Raw genomic sequence first — 22061 nt, 5'->3', positions numbered from 1 at the left:
ATTTATTACATTGATTTTTAATCATAAACAAAACCTCTGTCACGAATGTTGAGGTTCTTCATTCAACATATTCAGTAGAGTAATTTATCAACTTAAAGGTGTCTCACGTTTGGACAAAAGATTATATTATAATTAACAGCTAAACAAAATCAACAAGGTCTTAATACCAAAATATAGTGAAATTGTAAATAGGTACATATCTACAATCTACATGTAGGTATTAGGTTGGTACTAGTCTAAATATTACTCACAGCATAGGAGACAAACAAAAGTAAGTAGTGTAAGTATCTAATTCTAAGCGGGCCGACCTCGTTGTCGAGACTGAAGGCAACCTAATTTTAAATTGGCCACAAATCATTTACTCGTACAAAAACACCGTGATTCAGTTATTTCCCTGTACACTATATACATATTACGCTATTTATGCTTGTACAGTGCATACTAGTACCTACGTAATGAATAATTATATTCTCCAGTGCAGGCGATTTAGAAATAGGAGCGTGATTAAGATTATAAATAAAACCCTTACTACGAGTACATCGATTATTTTGAATGCGGCAAATATTTAAAACATTGTGCTATAATGGTATTGTCATTGCTAATGGCGTTCATTGCTGAAGTATTAATTACCACTAAGTATAGACTTATCAATTATGTAAGCCCTATTAAATAATTTTGTTAACTAACCTGTCTATAGGTAATGTAAACGCCTGTTTTTCTACTGGTGTTGTAACTTAAAATTAATTAATTTATATCATTTAGCCGCCCGGAAACCTTTAAAAATATTTCCCTTTCCAATCTAATTTTAATATTTTTTTGAGACAAATCAAAATTACACTAGGCTTGGAAAGATTTGAAATCAGGGCGCCTAGAGGTTATAATATAACAATGGTTTATAATTATTTAAGCTTATTGTTTCACACATTTTCGCTTTGAGAATTAGCCAGTTTTGTTTCAATATTTGTAAAAGGGTATAGTTTCTTTCAGGGTATAATTATAAAAGGCACCTCCATTTTGATTTTTTATTTTATCAGCAGGAAGTTGTAATATAAAGGTACCTATCAATTTTGTATTACACAACGATTACTACGTGATGAATTTATTTTACTAGTCTTTATATGTAGCATAGTAATTATACAGTTTATAAAAAGCGCTGGTGGCCTAGCGGTAAGAGCGTGCGACTTGCAATCCGGAGGTCGCGGGTTCGAACCCCGGCTCGTACCAATGAGTTTTTCGGAACTTATGTACGATATATCATTTGATATTTACCAGTCGCTTTTCGGTGAAGGAAAACATCGTGAGGAAACCGGACTAATCCCAATACGGGCCTAGTTTACCCTCTGGGTTGGAAGGTCAGATGGCAGTCGCTTTCGTAAAAACTAGTGCCCACGCCAATTACTGGGATTAGTTGCCAAGCGGACCCTAGGCTCCCATAAGCCGCGGCAAAATGCCGGAACAACGCGAGGAAGAAGAGAATTATACAGTTTATAGTGTTACCTACTAACGTTAACGTTTTTGAATGAATGAATGGCGTTATTCATAAACGGCTGCTAACTTAATCAGTTGGTGATCATCGTTTGTCCCTATCTGTCGCTATGCCATAGAGAGGGACAAACCACGATCATCAGCTGATTAACTTAGACGACCTTTATGAATAACGCCGTAAATCTTAATCGCCGTAATCAGGAAACTAGTGGCCCATACGTAAATACCTTAAAACTAGCATACATATTAATATTAATATTTATTTTTGGCACTGTGTTATAGAAACCGAAAGGGTTTTAAATGATTAAACTAAAAATCTCATTTTCTCTCACGCGTTGCAACCAGTAAGGAGTGAATTGCACAAAAAAATGTACGTAATTAAGCGTAGTTAAGAAGCTATGATTAATCTTAATTGATTAATTTGTGATGAAAATTAACTATGTAAATTGTATTGTACTTAATTCGTACACATATAAGTCTATAGCATACGCTAACACACTTGCATGCATTAATCTAACATAAATAGAAATGGCTTAAATGTCGTAACACAATGGAATGGAACTTTAGACTAATTAATTGTAATTAATTAGTCTAAAGTTCCAAAAAAATGTTTTTTAACTATGTTTAACTAGGTACATTTTTTTGCAATTCACTGAGGTAATGTTCAGCTTTAGTTGGAGGCAAATTTCCACTACGCATTAAAAGTAAAATAATGGACTCAAACGTATTACCAACTCTCACCTACGGTTGTCAGACGTCGGCTCCAACAGTAATCTGTAGAAAAAAAACGGCCAAGTGCGAGTCGGACTCGCGTTCGAAGGGTACATTAAGTCCGACTCACGCTTGAGTGCACATTTCTAATAGATTTTCCTGTCATCTATAGGTCAAGAACTATTTTGTGTATTTTTTCTAATTTTTAGAGCCAGTAGTTTCGGAGATAAAGGGGGCGGGGGGGACGATCGCACAAAGATAGACGTACGAGTGATCCTATAAGGTACGGAACTCTAAAATAGTAAGGACTCTCCAACGATCACTGATGGTGTGCACCAGGGATGTTGCGGATGCCGATTTTTTGACATCCGCGGATGCGGATGCGGATGCGGATGTCAAGATAGTACCATAAAAAACGTCAAATATTACATTTTAGTAATTTTTATTTCAAAAACCGGCCAAGTGCGAGTCGGACTCGTGTTCCAAGGGTTCCGTACATTAAGTCCCACTCACGCTTGACTGCTCATTTCTAATAGGTTTTTTGGTTAATTACTAAATTACCTAGCAGTCTAGCACTTACGCCGATGCTAAGACGTTCCTGTACCGACCTGTTCCACATCCGCATCCGCATTAAATCCGCATCGATTTTATGCGGATGCGGATATTCGCAACATCCCTCGTGTGCACTATGCTGGGTTTCAAACTGAATGACACACAAAGATCATCGACGCAATAGAAATTTCTGAAACTTAAATAGCCTCCCCCCCTAGCAAAAAACAGAATGACTAGCGTGTGCGATAAATTGCGATTAAAACCAAAAATTAACATTAAATTGCAATTAATTAATTAATTTAATTTATGTGATTTTATTTATTTTAACTTTGGTATGATTATTGTTATTTGTAATTTTATCTAAAAAAAATATGTATGTGACAAACAAAAAAACAAACTTATTGTTTTAATAACAATTTATTTTTATACTTTCAATATACAATTAAGCAGGGTCCTGGTAGGATAAATCTTTGTTGCACCTTAATTTGTTTAATTAAGTTTAGTCATAATTATAATATAAACCTTGTTTTATTTAGGCACCTATCTGCTTAGGTAACAATTTGAAGGGTCCACGGAAAGAACATGTCTAGTCACATTTTTCGGAAAATGATATTTTTATCTCAAAATAAAGAGCTCTTAATGAACTATTAGTTATATCTTTTGCTACCACTGTATAATAAATGTAACACAACTTTATTTTTAGTTAAATAATACCTGGTCACGGAATTACCATACGTTTTGACATTGTTCCAAATTTTAAAACCGCGATTACTCAAAATGTCACTAGTGTGACTAGACATGTTCTTTCCGTGGACCCTTCATTTTTTTCACTGAAGCATGTTTTTGGGTATTATCAAAATATCTATCATTAATTTAGTTAATATGAAATTACTTTGTATAAAATGAAATCGTGCCGAATACATGTTAATTTGTTGCGGAATCCGAGAGCAATAACCGACTCCGGTGCTAGCGGTATTCGGTGGTTTCTTCGGCTCTAATATTCGACAAAAACAACCGTGATAGCAATATGGCATGAGTGTGTGTATGTGTTTTTGTACACGCCCACCGAAACGTTTATCTTTCCCAGTAGTTGTGTATATTTAGACATATGAGCATAGTGGTAATGTTAGTCACGCCTCAGCATCAAACAGCAACAAAGTCCTTAATTTTTAACACGTTCCCTGTGCATGTATCATATGTGTAGCATTTTAGGATATATATGATATGTCATGCACAGGGAACGTGTTAAATTCGTACTTTTTTGAATAATGTTTGTTTTCATTCATACTAAAACGAAATAATGTCTCATAATTGTAATATTTTAACCTAATAAACAGATTTAGTAATCAAAATACCACTGCTGGTTAAATTGTATCCTTTGTTCTTTGTGGCCAGCATTACCGACACATTGTCATAACCAGTCATGAAATCAAGACGAATGGAGCCGTAGACTATCGGTCACTAGGTAACAGCAGCGACCGTTATTGGCTAGGAATGGTACCGAACAATACGAACACCCAGCAGGCACCAAGGTTAAAAAAAAACTTCTACACTAGATTACAATCTCCAAATCCGCTAAACGGTTTAACGACACCGTGTATGTACCTGCAAGTATCTATATTTTAAAGATACAATAACATGGTATTAATGTTCCCATTCCTAACATTCGTAAGTATATGAAAAACCTTTGTCCTTTTTAACAAACGGTACGTATTATTTATCTTGTACAAAATTTAACGAAAGCAATCGCCGGCGGAAATGGCTAAACGCCACTTGCACCATTCCTCTAACCCGGGGTTAACCGGTTAAACCTGAGGTTACCATGGTCACCAGTACAATTTGACACTGGGTTCACGGTTTAACCGCTTAACCCCGGATTAGTGGGATCGTGCAAGTGACCCTAAGACTGTACTACATCTAATGGAAGTTAACAGTTACCTAATAGAGATAACATCTAAAAACCGACATTCAATACGAAAGTTTAACAATTGTAATACTTGTTTTAATGAGCATATCTATATGAAAGAAGGCGGTCCTTATAAAAAAGAAAAAAAATATATAAAGATTGATAAACACAGTTATTAATAAGACAATAAGATTGCTTGTGTCAAATATAATATAATATAGCTAGACAGAATAGTTAGTCACTACTTCGTTTACGACTGGAGTACCTAACAAAAGAATACTTGACAGTCAGGCGTCATACCTAGTATTACAGTATTGGACAGAATCAAGGCCAAAGGTTAATTGTGACGCTGCGTGGCAAGGACAAGTACTTTCTATCTATCCAGGAGAGCGCGCCATCCATGGTCGGGTGGCCACGAGGCTTCCGCATAGCGCTACCTTTAGCGCGAGGGGTCAAGGTTTGCTCAACTCTTAACTAAATGTAAAGCAGAATCTATGTATGTAGTCACTGTCGTCTCCCCGACTTCGAAACCGGACGACATGCGTTGCTTGAACCTTGCTTTTAAATATAACATGTTTACAACTATCGTTCACTATATTCTTAATTTTAACCTCATAAATAAAGGCAAAGGCATCCCTCACATTTCGGAATCTATAGGCCAACAAGGAATTTTAACAAGTTATCATCTAAGCTAACTCTGTATGTTGTCTGCTGCAAGTACCACAACAACCGTCATATTTTCATATAGGTAAACTTTACGTTTATGCTGACATTTCCACGCTTTGTCATTACACAGTCTATGTAGCTTAGTCCGACTCCACTGTTAACAAACAAATTATGTATCTATATCGCACAAATACATACTCGTATATATATATATCTATATGTACTCGTATTTTTCAATATAGGACATCCTTACACAAATTGACAAAACCTTACAGTAAGCTCAAGAAGGCTCGTGTTGTAGGTACTAGGTACTCACTCAGACATCGATATAATATACAAATACCGGGAATATATATCTGTGCTCATCACACAAATAAATACCCTTAGCGCCACTTGCACCATTCCACTAACCCGGGGTTACCCGGTTAAACCTGAACTTACCATGGTTACCAGTACAATTTGACACTGAGTAAACGGTTTAACCGCTTAACCTCGGGTTAGTGGGATGGTGCAAGTGAGCCTTACCGGGATTCGAATCTAGGACTATCGGCTTCATACTAGTTACTACCGACTAGGACAGACCGGTCGTCAACATTACAAGTAACAAATCATAGCAAATACAGTTCACTCTGCAGCTTGGATAATTCATACAATAGTTGTCGACCTAGGTCAGGCATCCACATCATCCTATCTACTGTATGGAAAACTTTATTATATGTTAAAACTTTTTTCAACAGATTCACATAATTATATAAAATATAGCTGGTCAAGCAAATCTTATCAGTAAAAAAAAGCGCAAAATTCAAATTTTCTATGGGACGATATCCCTTCGCGCCTACATTTTTCAAATTTGTCGCCTTTTTCTACTTACAAGATCTGCTTGACCAAGTATATATCTACATAAATACAAATTCCTATCAATATTAGGGAACCTCAGTAAGTATTGTAAAAGTATTGTATACAATAGTGAACTAATCAAGCTTTTCAATCTCGTACCTTACTTAGGCAACTCAGCAAGCTTCGTTGCCTAAACACGGTACTCGACTGAAAAGCTCTCCATTATATTACGATTGTATAAAATACTATTGTGTCATTCGCTACTGTATTAAAAAAAAAAGTAGCTCGTAATCATGTTGTCATGTTTTTTTTTATTTAAACTTGGGAAACAAACAGGCAAAATAGTATAACAAGATAATTAATTTAGACAATACATAGCCAAAACAGTTTCCACTTATAACTAATAACATTTATGTTTGCTCAGAAAGGACTTAACTTTTAGGTTACTGCAACGCTTATTATTTTTAAATTAATGCATTACATATTATATTATGTACATAACAGAAACAGAGTATATCCTAACCCCCTTATTCATAAAACATTACGGGCCTGATTTAGTTAAATTATGTATTATCCATTTCTTACAAATATATAAGTCAAAATGACAGATAAGGACAAACGATTATTAGCTAACTGAAATTTGAAGCGCGTTTATGAATAAGGGGATAAAACTGCAGTAACAAACTGTTGAAAAGATATGTGATTTATATCATGATCAATGTATTTTTCATTATAATTCTTACAAGCTCTGATTAGGAATCTATTCCTTGCATACGCTGTACGACATAACAGGGTAGCAAATAAGCCTACAGAACGAGTACGCCGATTTGGACATCTAGGTACATATATGATATTCTTGAGAGGAGATTAGGAGAATCAATTAAACCATTTAAAATTTTGTAAAGAAATTTATGATCACTGATTTCACGACGTTTACAAAGAGATTCAATGTGTGTACTATCATAATCCCAAAATGTATATTTCAATGTTTTAATAAAATTATTCTGAATCTTTTCATTTGTCTCAATATGTACATTAAAATGAGGACACCAGATTGTACTAGCGTAATCTAAATTTGATCAGACATATGCATTATAAAGAAGTTCTAATGTTTTGGGGTTTTTAAAATCCTTGCTTTGTCGAAATATAAATCCCAACATTGTATATGCCCTAGACGACAATTTATTTTATTTATTTGTGTATATTTACACTATTAACTTACCCCTTTTAGACTCACCTCCCTTACTTAGGAATTACGTAACATAAAACTTAACTGTCATACCATGAAACAAGTGACTTTCATGACTCTTAAGAATATATACAGTGTGTAAATCCAATACGGGCGAATATTTAAACGGTGGTTAGCATAGGACCTAAAAAGTATATTGAGATAGATTTTACTTAGAAATGCATTGAAAATTTTAACCATACAAAATAATTCGGCCCGCAATGTAATACACCACACAAGTTACGGGATACGAGCTTTTTAAAGTAACTGTCAACGCTTGTTGGCAGTTACTATAAAAAGCTCGTATCTAGTAATGTCATGTCATCTTCTGTTTCTTAATGTTTGCAGTACATTGCTGCTCGGTACATGTGGAAAAAATTAATCACGGGGTCATAATTAAGTGTAACTTAAAAAAACATGATAAGACGGGTAAATTCTATATCTGGTTCAATTTATTGCCCGTATTAGACTTACACACTGTATATTTTATGTAGCAAAACGTGTACCTATATTCACTTTACTAAGTGCGAAAAGCACTTATTAACTTTATATCTTATAGATACCTAGGCTTAATGTGAATAAGCGCTTTTGCAGTATGTCCGGCTTTGGAATGATAAGTCGTGTAGCTTCTACAGCACCTCTGTTTAATGTAAAGGGATTATATAGGTACCTACACCGGGATTGGTCGGGTTTCGATAGGTAAGCTCCGAGCGTGTGGAACGGAGCTCGAAAATTACGTAACGCGACAGATCACGGCTCAGCCTCCAAGTCACCATGCAATATGCATGTATACAGATATATCGCTTCTATAGAATATTGATTGCGAACTTGAGCTGCAAACAATAAGCCTGATGCCCTCCGCCGCGGCCCCCGCCGCTGCCTAATAATACCTCCTATTTCGCAGACAGAGCTCTGGCAAATACTAGTAGCATTGTGTCTATTCTCTACCCAATTTCATTGTACGACAAGCAAGGAAGGATAAAGTTATTAGATAAAAAAATGTTTAGTAAATAGACCTGTAGGGCTAAGATGGCCGGCTCTTTATCATTTGTCACCGTGACCGCGTCACGTTCTAACAAATATGTAAGTGCGAAAGTGATGCATGGCATGACAGGTGATAAAAATGCGACCATGATAACTGATCTGAGCAGTCACCGAGAAGTTCAGACCCATTAATGTGACAAGGGGGGCAAATGAGGCAAGAGGAACGGTAATATGGGGTAATTTGAAGGACGAACACGGACGTCAGTCATTCAGTAATTAGTCACTTATTGCTTTCACAGGCAGGTAACTACATTAGGTGGTACAGTCAGCTGCAGAGAAAAGGTCCCCCCCCTGCATAAAAATGTGTATGCAAAGGTGCTAAACTTGCTGAATGTACATCTGAGTATTGGACAGCTAAGAACCCTGTCAGGGCATAGCAAATTACAATCCTTCATAACAATCATAACATTAAAGTAATATGTGGAGAAAGGTGATTAAATGACCAATTGAGACCAAACAAGAGAAAAACGAACTTCGTAATACCTAAATACGAGCCTGATCATAACAAAGCAATGGGGATATTGGGGATAACTTGGCGAACCAGAGACTAAGCTATAGGAATGAGAATTATGAGATTACCTTTTAGTAATATTATTATCGAATCTAATAACCATGATATTTTTCTCAAAAATGGACGGCAAAGTCGACGTTGCCGGTTAAAAAATAGGTCGCGAAGTGCGTAGTTTATGGTCATTCAAAAAATTAAAAAGTTAAAAACATTGCAGTCTCGATTTCGGGACTGCAATGTCGCATACAAATTCCATTATTTAACGAGTTCCAAACTTTTTAAAACTTCAAATGGCCATATCAAATGAAGGCATAGGTCCCTTAAACAGCCAAACAGATGATCAGCACTTATTATTATAAAGCCTATAACAGACTATCGCACCGCACCGCGACCTTGGAGCGTCGCACCCATAAGTGAGAGCGAGAAACAGATATCTCTTTCTCGCTCTCACTTATGGGTGCGACGCTCCAAGGTCGCGGTGCGGTGCGATAGTCTGTTACAGGCTTAATGTTGGTACCGCGACTATTTAGGTGTCTCAAATAGGTTGGCGTATTTTCAGCAAAAAAATACACTTCTTTTTTTTTTAAAGGCGGCAAGCTAATTTTTTTAATGGTTGTATTTTTTTCTGTGAAAATTAATGGAAAATTAGAACGTTGCTTCTGTAAGTTCTGTAAAATATTTCTATTTCTTGCACCATTTTTGAGAAAAGCACTATATATGACTCGGCTGGAAGGCTACTTGCTGGCTTCGGATTCAATTAAACGGACTCCCAAGGTCGTCCGTTTAAAACGAATCCTCAGCCTGCAAGTAGCTACTTCCGAACCTCGACAATAATGTACTATTACCTTTGACTGTAGTAAAATGGAAAAAGTCCCTAAATACTCCAAATCGCTGCAGCAACTGCAGTATGTGAATTTACCTGCGCGTGACCAGTTTATAAGTGACAGAAAAACAGGGAAAAAAGAAATAAGCAGCACATATTTTCATAAGCTTTTTACCTATTTTACCCAAATTTTTATTTAGGGTGCTTACAAAAACTTTTGTTCGAAATTATTGACCTTGTGGTCGCTTTTTTATGTCCGATTGTGCGGTCGCCGTATGAAATATAACCTTAGGATTTTTTTATTTAATTTTTTTAGCGTTACTATATGATAAATAGCGCGACGAAAGGGTAAAACGATTGTTTTTTAGTGCATTTGAACCGAACTTAGACCAAACTAATGATCTGGCCGACTAGCCGACTAGTCGGCCGACTAATCGGCCATCCGAGCGCCGATTAGTCGGCTAGTCGGCCAAACAATAGTCGGTACATCAGTAATTTTAATACTAAGTATAAACAATAAATGGCTATTCTGTTTCTGATTTATGTACCTAAATCTGCATGAGTGTATGTATTTATATATGAATTTACTAATAAACACTTTATTGTGCGCAAAACAGGCCCAAGTAACAATTTGAGAAAATAAATCCAATTTATTAAAGCGAACCTAACCTTATAAGGGATTTCTTCTGGTTAACTATTGAGCATTTGTATGAAGATCTTTGTAGCGTGTGTTCAATCGTAGCGTCAATACTACTGCCGGTTTTGATGAAAGAGGTGTCAGTCCATTTATTTAAATCAAGCGGTGAAGTTGGCTACATTATTAGATAGAAGGTAAAGATTTGTTCTTAAAAAGTCGGGTTAAGATTTGCAACGTTTTGCTCGAGACAAATTGTTCTACATACTTACATTTTATTTATTTATTAGGAAATAAAATTGATTTTACTTTTCGCTACTGTTTTTTCCTTCTTTCAAAGTTTCTAACAATGTATCTAGCTAACTTAACCTTTATTAAGAATGTTGACAGAGACAGCGGCGGAAACAGCGTCTCCGCAGCTGCAGTTGACATTCGAATTTCACCTTTATTTATGCTGTCACAGAAAGTAAATGGAAACAAAGCAAAACATCATCAATCTTTACTCCTTTGCCCTATGGTTGACTGGTATTAAGTTCGGCTTTTGTACACTAAGTTTTTCTATTGTGCGATTAAGTACCTGTAAAAATAAAAATCAAAAAAATCATAAAAGTATGTTCTTATTTGCATTCAATAAAAAATCAAGCTAAGTATATCATCGCGTATAGTAGCACAATTTGGTTTTTAGTTTAGGCCTTAATTCAAGCGGTTGCATGCCAATAAATATAATTTTAATTCAATTGTTTTTTTTGTTCACAATCCTCCCATTATCACCACTTCATCAGCAAATCGAGGGCATTTTTTAAATATTGATATTACTGATTTAGGTAATTTTTTAAAGTATTTCGTTCACTTCCTATCGGAAAGTACTATTTGGTAAAGTGGATCTGCTTCATGAAGACTATAAAATGACGGCATTGTAACCCGAAAATATCTAAAAATCATTACATTGTCAAATCATTACAACTGTCAAAACGATAGCCACTATGAACTATATTAAGTTTCATATGCAATAATAATGAGACTAATAATGAGTGACGTCGACGTCACTTCTGTAAATTCAAATTAGTACCTAGATAATTTTGTAGGAAATTCTTACCGATTTTTGGTTTAAATATTCTAGCCTAAGATTGATTTCGTATATACATAACTAGTGTGATATAATTTACTTTAATCGCTACATAGTATAAAACAAACTAAACAAAGTCGCTTCCCGCCGTCTATCTGTCCGTCTGTATGTATGCTTAGATCTTTAAAACTATACGCAACGGATTTTGATGCGGTTTTTAGGGTTCCGTAGCCAAATGGCAAAAAACGGAACCCTTATAGATTCGTCATGTCTGTCTGTCTGTCTGTCCGTCTGTCCGTCTGTCTGTCCGTCCGTATGTCACAGCCACTTTTCTCCGAAACTATAAGAACTATACTGTTGAAACTTGGTAAGTAGATGTATTCTGTGAACTGCATTAAGATTTTCAGACAAAAATAGAAAAAATACAATAAATTTTTGGGGTTCCCCATACTTCGAACTGAAACTCAAAAATTTTTTTTTCATCAAACCCATACGTGTGGGGTATCTATGGATAGGTCTTCAAAAATGATATTGAGGTTTCTAATATCATTTTTTTCTAAACTGAATAGTTTGCGCGAGAGACACTTCCAAAGTGGTAAAATGTGTGTCCCCCCCCCCTGTAACTTCTAAAATAACAGAATGATAAAACTAAAAAAAATATATGATGTACATTACCATGTAAACTTCCACCGAAAATTGGTTTGAACGAGATCTAGTAAGTAGTTTTTTTTAATACGTCATAAATCGCCTAAATACGGAACCCTTCATGGGCGAGTCCGACTCGCACTTGGCCGCTTTTTTAATAGATAGAGTGATTCAAGAGGCAGGTTTATGTATAATTTGTTAACCCGTGCGAAGTCGGGGCGGGTCGCTAGTTATAGATAATATATTTAAAATATAAATAATATAGGAAATTTTTACACAAATTGACTAAGCCCCAAGGTAAGCTCAAGAAGGCTTAGTGTGGTGTGGTGGGTCCTCAGACAACGATATACATATGTACGAGGGGCGTTCAAAATATTCTCGGTATTGATATCTTACGACCTCTTCTAAAATTTCTTTCGTTACTGGCCGCTAAGGTTTATTCATTGACATTAAAAAAAAGTATAATTCGAACCGAGATGGTCTTTTGTTTTTCTGCAATTGCTGAACAAACATGAACATCATGTGCGAATTGACAATGTTAACTAAATTAGAACATCGATGCGTGATAAAATTCTTGACAAAACAGGGTAAAAATCAAAAAACCATAAAAGAGGAAATGGATTGTGTTTACCGTGAGTCTGCTCCTTCTTTATCTACCATTCAAAAGTGGTCAAGCGAGTTTAAACGCGGAAGGGAGAGTATTGAAGATGACCCTAGACCTGGCCGGCCTGTAGTAGCTACTTCACAAGAAAATATTGATAAAGTGGAAAAACTTATATTGGAAGATGGTCGAGTGAAGGTAAAATCTATAGCACAAGTAACCAATCTCTCTATTGGTACCGTACATGATATTATACATGACCATCTTAATATGTCAAAAGTAAGTGCAAGATGGGTTCCGCGAATGCTGACTCGGCTTCAAAAAGACATGCGTGTAGCTTGTTGTTCCGATTTTATTGACCTGTGCGGTGAAAATCCTGATGAGGTGCTGCAAAGAATAGTTACTGGAGATGAAACCTGGGTTCATCATTATGACCCAGAGGGTAAACAAGAGTCCATGCAGTGGCACATTAAGGGTTCAGCTCATCCCAAGAAGTTCAAGGTCATCCCTTCAGCTGGCAAGGTCATGGCCACGATATTTTGGGATTGTGAAGGAGTATTACTAATCGATTATAAAGAAAAAGGTGTAAATATCACAGGACAGTACTACGCTAACATTCTACGTCAATTAAAGGATGTAATTAAAGAAAAGAGGCCAGGAAAGTTAACCAAAGGTATTCTGCTTCTGCATGACAACGCCCCCGTCCATACTGCTCATATTGCCAAGGCAGCTATTGTTGAATGTGGGTTTAAAACTGTTACTCACCCACCGTATAGTCCGGACTTAGCCCTCAGCGACTTCTTTTTGCTCCCCAATCTTAAAAAGGATCTGCGTGGAAATAAATTTTCTGACGATGAAGCATTGAAGGCGGCAGTGGAGGAGCATTTTTACACGAAAGATAAAAAATATTTTTACGAGGGATTAAAAAAAATAATTGATCGATCTTTTAAGTGTATGAACATAGGGGGGGAGTATATTGAAAAATAAAAATATCAAACTTTTCGTACTTGTTTGTTTTCATTCTCATACCGAGAATATTTTGAATACCCCTCGTATACATATAACATAGAAAACAACCATGACTCAGGAACAAATATATGTGTCATCAGCATCACACAAATAAATGCCCTTTACGGGATTTGAACCCGGGACCATCGGCTTCATAGGCAGGGTCACTACCCACTCGGCCAACCGGTATCAAAGTTTATTTAATCGGTCGTCTATTTAAATTATAATTTAACTTTTGAATGGGTATCTAAATTCTTATGTATTATGTACCATCTTTAATGATATACCCATAAGTATTTACCGCTAGCAGGATAGATCGGAACCAAAACTTAGGAAAGTTTCTATTTCTAGCTGTCTAGCAACATCAGGTTAATTTAATCAAATTTCACCAATCCAAGCGCGCGCCAGTGCGATGCTAAAATGGTGCTATCCAGCACGTATGAAATAACTTTTTTAGCAATTTCATTTACCTACGTTCTCCAATATAACAACGAACATTCCAACAAGATGCAACGTGTGCCGCCAGATCCCGAATAACGTCATATTAGCGTATTATGATCGTTTAAATTTTTGGATATTTTTCCATGCAATACATTTTATGGTATCTTATCTTATCTATATATGTATTATAGGTGCATTTTACGTTTCTATTAAAGGTTTTTTATTTCTCGTAATTGTGGTTGCATAATAAAAGTCATCCGCAGTCTCTAATGGCTGGTTCCTACAAGTGAGCACCCTCATCGCAAAGCTTTTATATGTATTTATTAACCTTTTCAACGCCAAGAGCCACTAAAGTGGTCGAGTGCTGTCGTGCCCATGACGCCAACAGCCACTAAAAAGGCTATGACGGACGCTGTCATTTTCCTGCTGACAGATAAGGTTTATTTTCGCTCTTCATATTGCAACCATTTGGCGTATAAGCCACATTTTAGCATGGGACGAAAAGCGTTGGAAAGGTTAATAAGCACCTATATGGAAAATTATATTTAATAAAATAAACCATCCCGACATTGTTCACCTGCCAGACGCTAGGTCCGGCTTAGCTTGTGTCAAAGCTAAGAAACATTTAAATTGAGTCTTAGAGGTATTTCCGGTTGCACCAAACCGTAAGTAACGTTCGCTAAAATTTGATTGTACCTACAGTATATCTCAGTTCACTGACGAGTGAGTGACGACTACCTAAACTACGGTTTTTGGAACCGGACCTTAGAGTAAGCAAGGATGTCATTAGGTATTTCGGAAAATAATTATTATAGGTACACTTAAAAACATTGAACGTGATAGGTACCTACCTAATATATTAAAATCATTAATGATAGGTTCATAGGCAGTATAGGCACTAATAATTATTATATAATCGTAATATATTATATTTCTTAGTATATGTACATATGTAGTTGCCAAATCTAATGTAATGAAATAAGTTAAGAACTGAAAAAAAAGTTATGTAAACTTACCTTAACTTGACGGTCAAAACGATCCAAGCCACAATCTAAATTCGGGTTAACACTCCAGTGACATCAGCACGAGTTCATAACACTTCGTCTCTACTGTAGACAACCGGACCCCAAAATATATAAGTCTATTGACACAAAGAGTGCAGTTGGGGGTTGGTTACAAGTCCTCGAGGTCCAGGGTGGTTGGTTCTGCAGGGCAGCGGCTGTATGAGTGGCCGGGTCTCCGGGTCTACGGGTTGGGGTGCCGGCGGCGCACGACTGTGGCGGTCCTGCGTCCGGCCGCACGACGCGCCTCACAACGGTAAACTGGCGGCCCCGGCCCGCGCCAACACAGCCTCTCCCTCGCTTGTATGAGTGCCTTCAACCTCCCTCCAAACAAATAGTACCGTACGCTGCGTTTGTGTCTTGGTAACTTTTATTATACTTTTAATAGTGTAGCCCCTCGTCTTTGCGTGTGTGCATTATTGCACCAGCACAGGCACACCGCAAGACGTGATGATGCCTTCTTGGTCGTGTGGGTATCTGTATCTGAGTAGGTAAAGTATGCGTGCTTTGATCTTATGATTCGGTATGCACGGCCGCGCGGCCGCACATAGCGCAACTACCACGCTATGTTTTACCTCTATATATCAGGCCAATAATGTGATTTGGTGTTTGTGCAATAGTACACACTGGATCGGTCGTGCCTTAACTAGGCCATAGGCTTTCATAAAAGAACTATTTTTATACGACTGCTCAAAAAAGGATGTTTCTTATATGTACCTAATTTAAGTGTAAAATAACGTATCTAAGATCGACGGCTCATTTATTAGACTACCGTAACCGTAACGTGAGACTATTTCGGACCCACATCAACCTTTTTGTTCAGTAGTTATTTTTTTGGAATTGTGATAACTAATTGATTTGATTGAGTGGAGTGATCACTCATAAATCTCATCATAGTTATCATACATCTAGTTAAGCTCATATCAGGGGAACTTTATTGATTCCACCAGCCCTAGCCGCAAAAAACACCGGTGTTGTCCTTAAGTAATATTTGATGTCGATTTTTATGGGGACGCAACTTGCAGACGGTAAGTCATCGTCTGCCGGATATTAAAATAGATGTCCTTTTAATAGGCAGGCGTCTCATTTTAATTCAGTGGCCTAATAATTACTCCATGGTTGTCATCCAAAAGCCTAGAATATTTTAGATCCCATTAACTCTCAATAGTCTACAATCTATATCATTGCGGGTGCCGTATCTACGCGTGTCTCATGATACGGATTACTTAGGAGCAATATCGAGCATGGTTTAGGTATCCCTTTACATTTCATTTTATTTCTTAAATTGTTGTAATGGTTAGGCTCTACGACTCTACGTGTTAGCATTGGCCCCGCGCACGCCTCCCAAACGTCTGGGATACCACTGTCCCATGTACGTAGTTCGTGTTACTTTTTATATTTAAGTAGCTTTTATATTATATCCACAATATAAGGGGGGTTTAAGGTCCCGTTTTATAGTTTTTCGTAAATAACTTTTAAACGGTGGCCCGTAGCAAAAAATGTTCTATAAACATAAGTAATCTACATAAAATTTTCTACAAAAAACATTCAGTGCACTTTTTCTCTAGGAACAATATTTTAAAATGTATTAAAGTGGGAAAGTTACGTATAATTTGTTCTAGGGTCGTTTTTTTTTTAGTTTTCCGTAAATAACTCGTAAACGGTAGCCCACAGCAAAAAAATATCTTTTACATAAATAATCTATTTGAGATTCCTTATAAAATAAATGCTACGTTTTTTCGCTAGGATCAATATTTTTTTTTATTAATTATTAATTAAGACAACCGTATTAATTAACACCGTTCCATTTACTGCCCAAACTACCCTATTGTGACGTCATTGCGACAAAAGTCCGGGTCCTAACAGCTCATAAAAGACATCTCGGGACTCGTAAATAAAAACAAACTTTACACATTTGCATTGAAAAGTACTATTTCTCGCTTTTTAATATTGATTCTCCTACGAATTTCAAGTCCCTTATCTACTCGTATCGTTTCCGCTTAACCTCTTTAGGGGAAGAATTTTGAAAACACTGAAATTACATGTTTGTGTTGTAATATTGTGTCTATTGGCATTTGGCCAGCAGTGGGACACAACAGGCTAACAAATAAATAATAAAATAATATTGTGTCTTCCTACGAAGTTTTAAGCCTCTCACTCACAAAAAAAAAATGCCTCATTATTTTTACCACCTTAGGGGATGAATTATGAAATCCGCTGAAATCACTATTCTTGTGTTTTATTATACCTAGCCTAAAATAAAACTTGAACCCCATACAAACTTTCAATCTCTTTTTAACCGCTCAGGGGTTGCATTTCTCAAAATCACTTCTTATTCGTTGTAAACAATATAAATGGAACTTGAGGTGCAAATTTCATCTAGCTTTTGTAGTTTCGGCTCTAAGGGGCTACCGCGAAAACCGAAATTCACAAATTTCGGGGATCTTTTTCATTTACTCCAATGAAGGCGTAATTAGAGTGATAGAGAAAAATGCCCGCAATTTGCGAACTTCGATTTTTGCGGTTATAGCCCTGCGTTAATGAGTCAGTCAGTCAGTCTGGACATAACAATATTATGTATAATAATATATGTATAATGTATGTATCTATTTATATATAAATGAAAAGCATTACCCTCCCTTTTTTGTCAGTTGGTATATGTGAAACGAAGGCAAGCGCAACAAATACGACGTAGACGAGACAGTGACCCGTCTAACTTGGACACACGAGGCCTGCGTCAAACGTGACCTTTAAACACATTTAACGCAGTGCCCTATTATGCCTCCCAAATGTTACACCGACCCCGCATTTACAAGCACGAGTTCCGTAGAAAAAGACCACGAGGATTCTGTTATATACCTAAGATAAAATGAAAAATAACACATAATGGGGTTTAAAACTAGCAATTGCTCACAACAAAGGGTGATTGGACGACCTGTCTGACAAGTTGGATTTTGTAACTTATACGAACGTTTTACAGGTAGGTAGAATTGTCGTCGCGGTGTAAAGCCAATAATCTTAAGAATTCTATCCAAATGCATACATCAAAATGCGCAATAGTAGATTGTTTACCAAGGGATGAACAAGTGCCTTTCATCCGAGTTAAAACACTCTTTTCATTTCGAATTCGATGAAAGTAAAATACATGTGCATTTAAAAAAAACACAACTAAGTATAAACTTCAGTATCTCGAGGGCACTTTCAATTAACAATTTATATAAAAATATCGTTACGTATTATGGGATGGGGTGTTAATTATCACAATGGAAATTGTGCAACAAATCCATTTAAAACCAATATTTTAATTGCACTTTCAGGGCATGAGAAATGAAAACATACTTTCTATCGTGTTAATATCCAGAGAGGAAAATGGTGATCACGTTTGTATGGGGAAGCAGTAGGTAGTCCTCTTTCCTCTTAAGAACCCACATTTCGAACAATCCAACACGTGGTTCCATTTCGGATTCGCTCGCTCAACTCTCAACATAAGCACGAGAAACGAACTTTGCTCCCTTGTTTGAAAAATAATTCCATTCCGAAACCCGGAATTTTAAAGTCACTGACTCACCTGATACTCGATTGCAGCATCATCTGGCATCTGCGTTGATGATCAATATCGCATGTGAGTTACTGAATAAAGATTTTGTTGCTTTCCCGCTCGCACAGTGGCACTGACTGCCGGCGTCATAGGCGGGACAGCAATACACGGTATATACGGGTCAAAGTACGAAATTCTTCATGCTCAGCGTCCTTACTTTAGAAATATTTACTTCTAAATTGATTATATTACAAGGTTTTATCGCTGGTTGTACTTTTCTTTCAATAATCATCTCTCATCTTTAGTATCATTACTATTCATTTAGACGCTTCTATTTAACGAACACTAACGCAATGAGATTGCGTTGCTTTATTAGTTTTATTACCTAATAGCTCACAGCAGTTGCAATATGGATGTCAGTCATGTTATTATAATAATCCTAGTCTTATATTTTTCACGAGTGTTTGTTAGCGAAAAAACGACCCTGAAGTTTAAAATTAGGCCACACCCACCCACCCACGACACCACCACCGCGTCGGTAGGAAATGAGGGGTAGATAATAATTATACTTTACATACTTCTATAGTCTATTGGTTTACATATAACCTTTTGAGCGGGCGGTACGTCAAAAATGCTTGTTACGAATACGTCGAGTCACCGTCATTGCATGACCAAAGTTGAACCCTGTTCAAAATTATTCACATCTCTCTGCACGTATTGCGGATTAATCAGCTGTTAGTGTAAAACTTTTTCTCTACTCTTACTGAAATCATCGCTCATACCTACGTTTCTGCCGCAGGTTGTCTATTTGATACTTACCTCGAGGTTATATTATTAGTTGCATCTAGACATACCTATTGTTCACCTTATCAGGCTTCCAAGCTCCGTAAATCGATTGATGAATATTGCAGCTAAATTCCCTCTTGCCTCACATTTTACTTATAACTAGCCCTTACCTTTTTTTCTGTGTGATCCGACCTGATATAATACGCTCCGCACTCAACCGCCAGACTCGTATCCAGAAATACATCAGGATAATTGTCTGCATTTTCAGTCAAGCATAGGTATTTGGAGAGTTTCCGTAATACCTGAAAACCAACGTCTTCGATTAGAGTGGACTAGGTGCTATACGTTACCTACCTATGTTATACGTACGCCACTTATAAAAATACCTAATCTGCATATTGCTAATACTAGTAGAACTTAGGTATTTGTTTGTAAGTAAAAGTTTTGTGGTGTTACAAAATCCAAAACAATACTTTCAAGCCGTAGTTCTATGAGTAAAGTGAGAATTTGACTGTTATACTTAATTTTTCATGCTGCTAAACTAAAGACGTCTACCTAAAGGTCGACGCATAAGTAGGTATCATCTATGTCAATGGTAGGTATATATAGGTACATAGTTGTAACATGTAGTTGATAGCACAGTTTTAAAACTTACAGAATATCGGTCACCCATTCAGTACCCAGTACAAATATAGCTGGTCAAGCAAATCTTGTCAGTAAAAAAATCGCGAAATTAAAATTTTCTATGGGACGATATCCCTTCGCCCCTACATTTTTCAAATTTGCCGCCTTTTTCTACTGACAAGATCTGCTTGACCAAGTATATAAACAACGACCGACACTGCTTAGCCTCGGTGGTGAAAAGCCCCAGTAGTAGCCCCAGCCCCAGTAAAGCAGCTAGAAGGCCGAGATCTGACACTGGCTAAAGCATACTGGATGTTTCTCGTACCTACTGACACCCGATTTGTTATGAGAATTATGAACTTGGAGCACCTATGACAGCTTAGGGGACTGAACAATAATGAGATCAGTTGAGATTGATGAGTGACGTGGGCATAGGTTACAGATTAGTGAGTTTAATTTAATCGACAATCACACGCCGAGTAGATGAAGATTAACAAACTTAAGTATGTACCATTAGGTATTCAGAACTTGAATACTCGTGGCCAAATATAATTATCTTTGCTCGTGGCTTTCCATTCATGATCATGAACGTATTAACAATAGTGTTGAGTCGCTCACTCGTGAGGCACCTCATTTGTACCACTCATTTTGTTAATTTGTCGCAGTACTTCGTACCGCAAAAATGTCTTACTTCACTCCTCTATTCATTTTACTCATTTACTCGCGCGCATCACAAACACCTCTTGCCACACAAATCATTCACACACTTCAAATTTCAAAAACTCATATCCGTTCAAATTCACTCGCGAGTCTCGCGACCCTCAAAACTCATACACTCCTCACAACTCGCAACAGAGTCCCTGGATCGCGCGAGGCGCTAGGTGCTCGCCTGCTCGCCGACACTCAAAACTCAAATGTCTCAAATGAAGAAACGAGTAATGATCCACACTGTCAACTGCCGAACTACAAACCTTATTGCAACGACAAAAGGTCCACTCACCGCCTCTCTGTGACATGAACCCCTCAAAAATCCTTTCAAAATGAAACAATGAATTAGAAATACCCAAAGAGGGAGTGAGACCGACACGCGACGTACTTCAATATCGCTTCGCGTCACCAGCGAAAATACGTTAACAATTAAACACGAAAGACAACAAGCGTAAGCGCTGCAAGTAGGGCTTGCAAATATTCGAAACTTTCAGATATTCGAATATTCGACTTTTTCTGACGACGTATTCGAATATTCGAATAATTATTCGAATATTATAAAAAATAAGAAAAGGAACGAGAAATCGGTTTATTATCGTTTTATTCAAAAGCTTTTTTCACATATTGCTAAAACGAAGGATATTTGGCAGAAATCCACTTAATTGACTAGATTTTATCATCCTACTATTTATAAGATGCCCACATTTACAAAACAAGTAAAACGCCAAAATTAGACGTATTTAATATTTCTAGATAAAACTTATTATAAATTCGTCGTTGCGTGAAATAATATAACTTTAACCATCCAAACACCTAGTGTATGTAAGATATTTTTTTTAGTAGGTAATTTTTTTCCGATTTAAATTAACTTGTAATCACTCAGAGGCCTGTAAAAAGGCCTTTAATTTCATTGTATTTTGAATCTTTATTCACTTTATTTGTTTTGGCAAGTTATTATTTAAGGGAAAAAGTTAGTTGAGTACTGGGTGGATTATTCGTCAGCTAAAGGTGCATGGTTAGATTACCAAGTTGGGCAGGTTTGGTATGATTAAATTTGAGAATTGCGATAAGTGGCAAGGTTTAGACTTAAAAAATTCGCTTAACGTACGCTTGTACTGAATAAACAGAATGACCTTTAACTTAAAACTTACGCACCGTAAAAATAACATACTTTTTGATTTCGTTTTCT

At 36.7% G+C, this 22061-nt stretch overlaps 1 protein-coding gene across 1 annotated transcript in view; it reads right to left on the bottom strand.

The window, feature by feature from the left end:
* LOC134661498 (uncharacterized) overlaps positions 1–15628 on the bottom strand; it is an 87532-nt gene extending 71904 nt beyond the window's left edge. The window contains exon 1 of the mRNA XM_063517608.1: positions 15172–15628. The gene's annotated coding sequence lies outside the window, so the exon portion shown is untranslated. The remainder of the gene's footprint in view (positions 1–15171) is intronic.
* Positions 15629–22061: the final 6433 nt, after the last annotated feature.

Source organism: Cydia amplana, chromosome Z (assembly GCF_948474715.1).
Source record: "Cydia amplana chromosome Z, ilCydAmpl1.1, whole genome shotgun sequence".
Taxonomy (NCBI): Eukaryota; Metazoa; Arthropoda; class Insecta; order Lepidoptera; family Tortricidae; genus Cydia; species Cydia amplana.
Note: the sequence above shows the minus strand (reverse complement) of the source record. Positions and strands in the feature narration are given on the sequence as shown.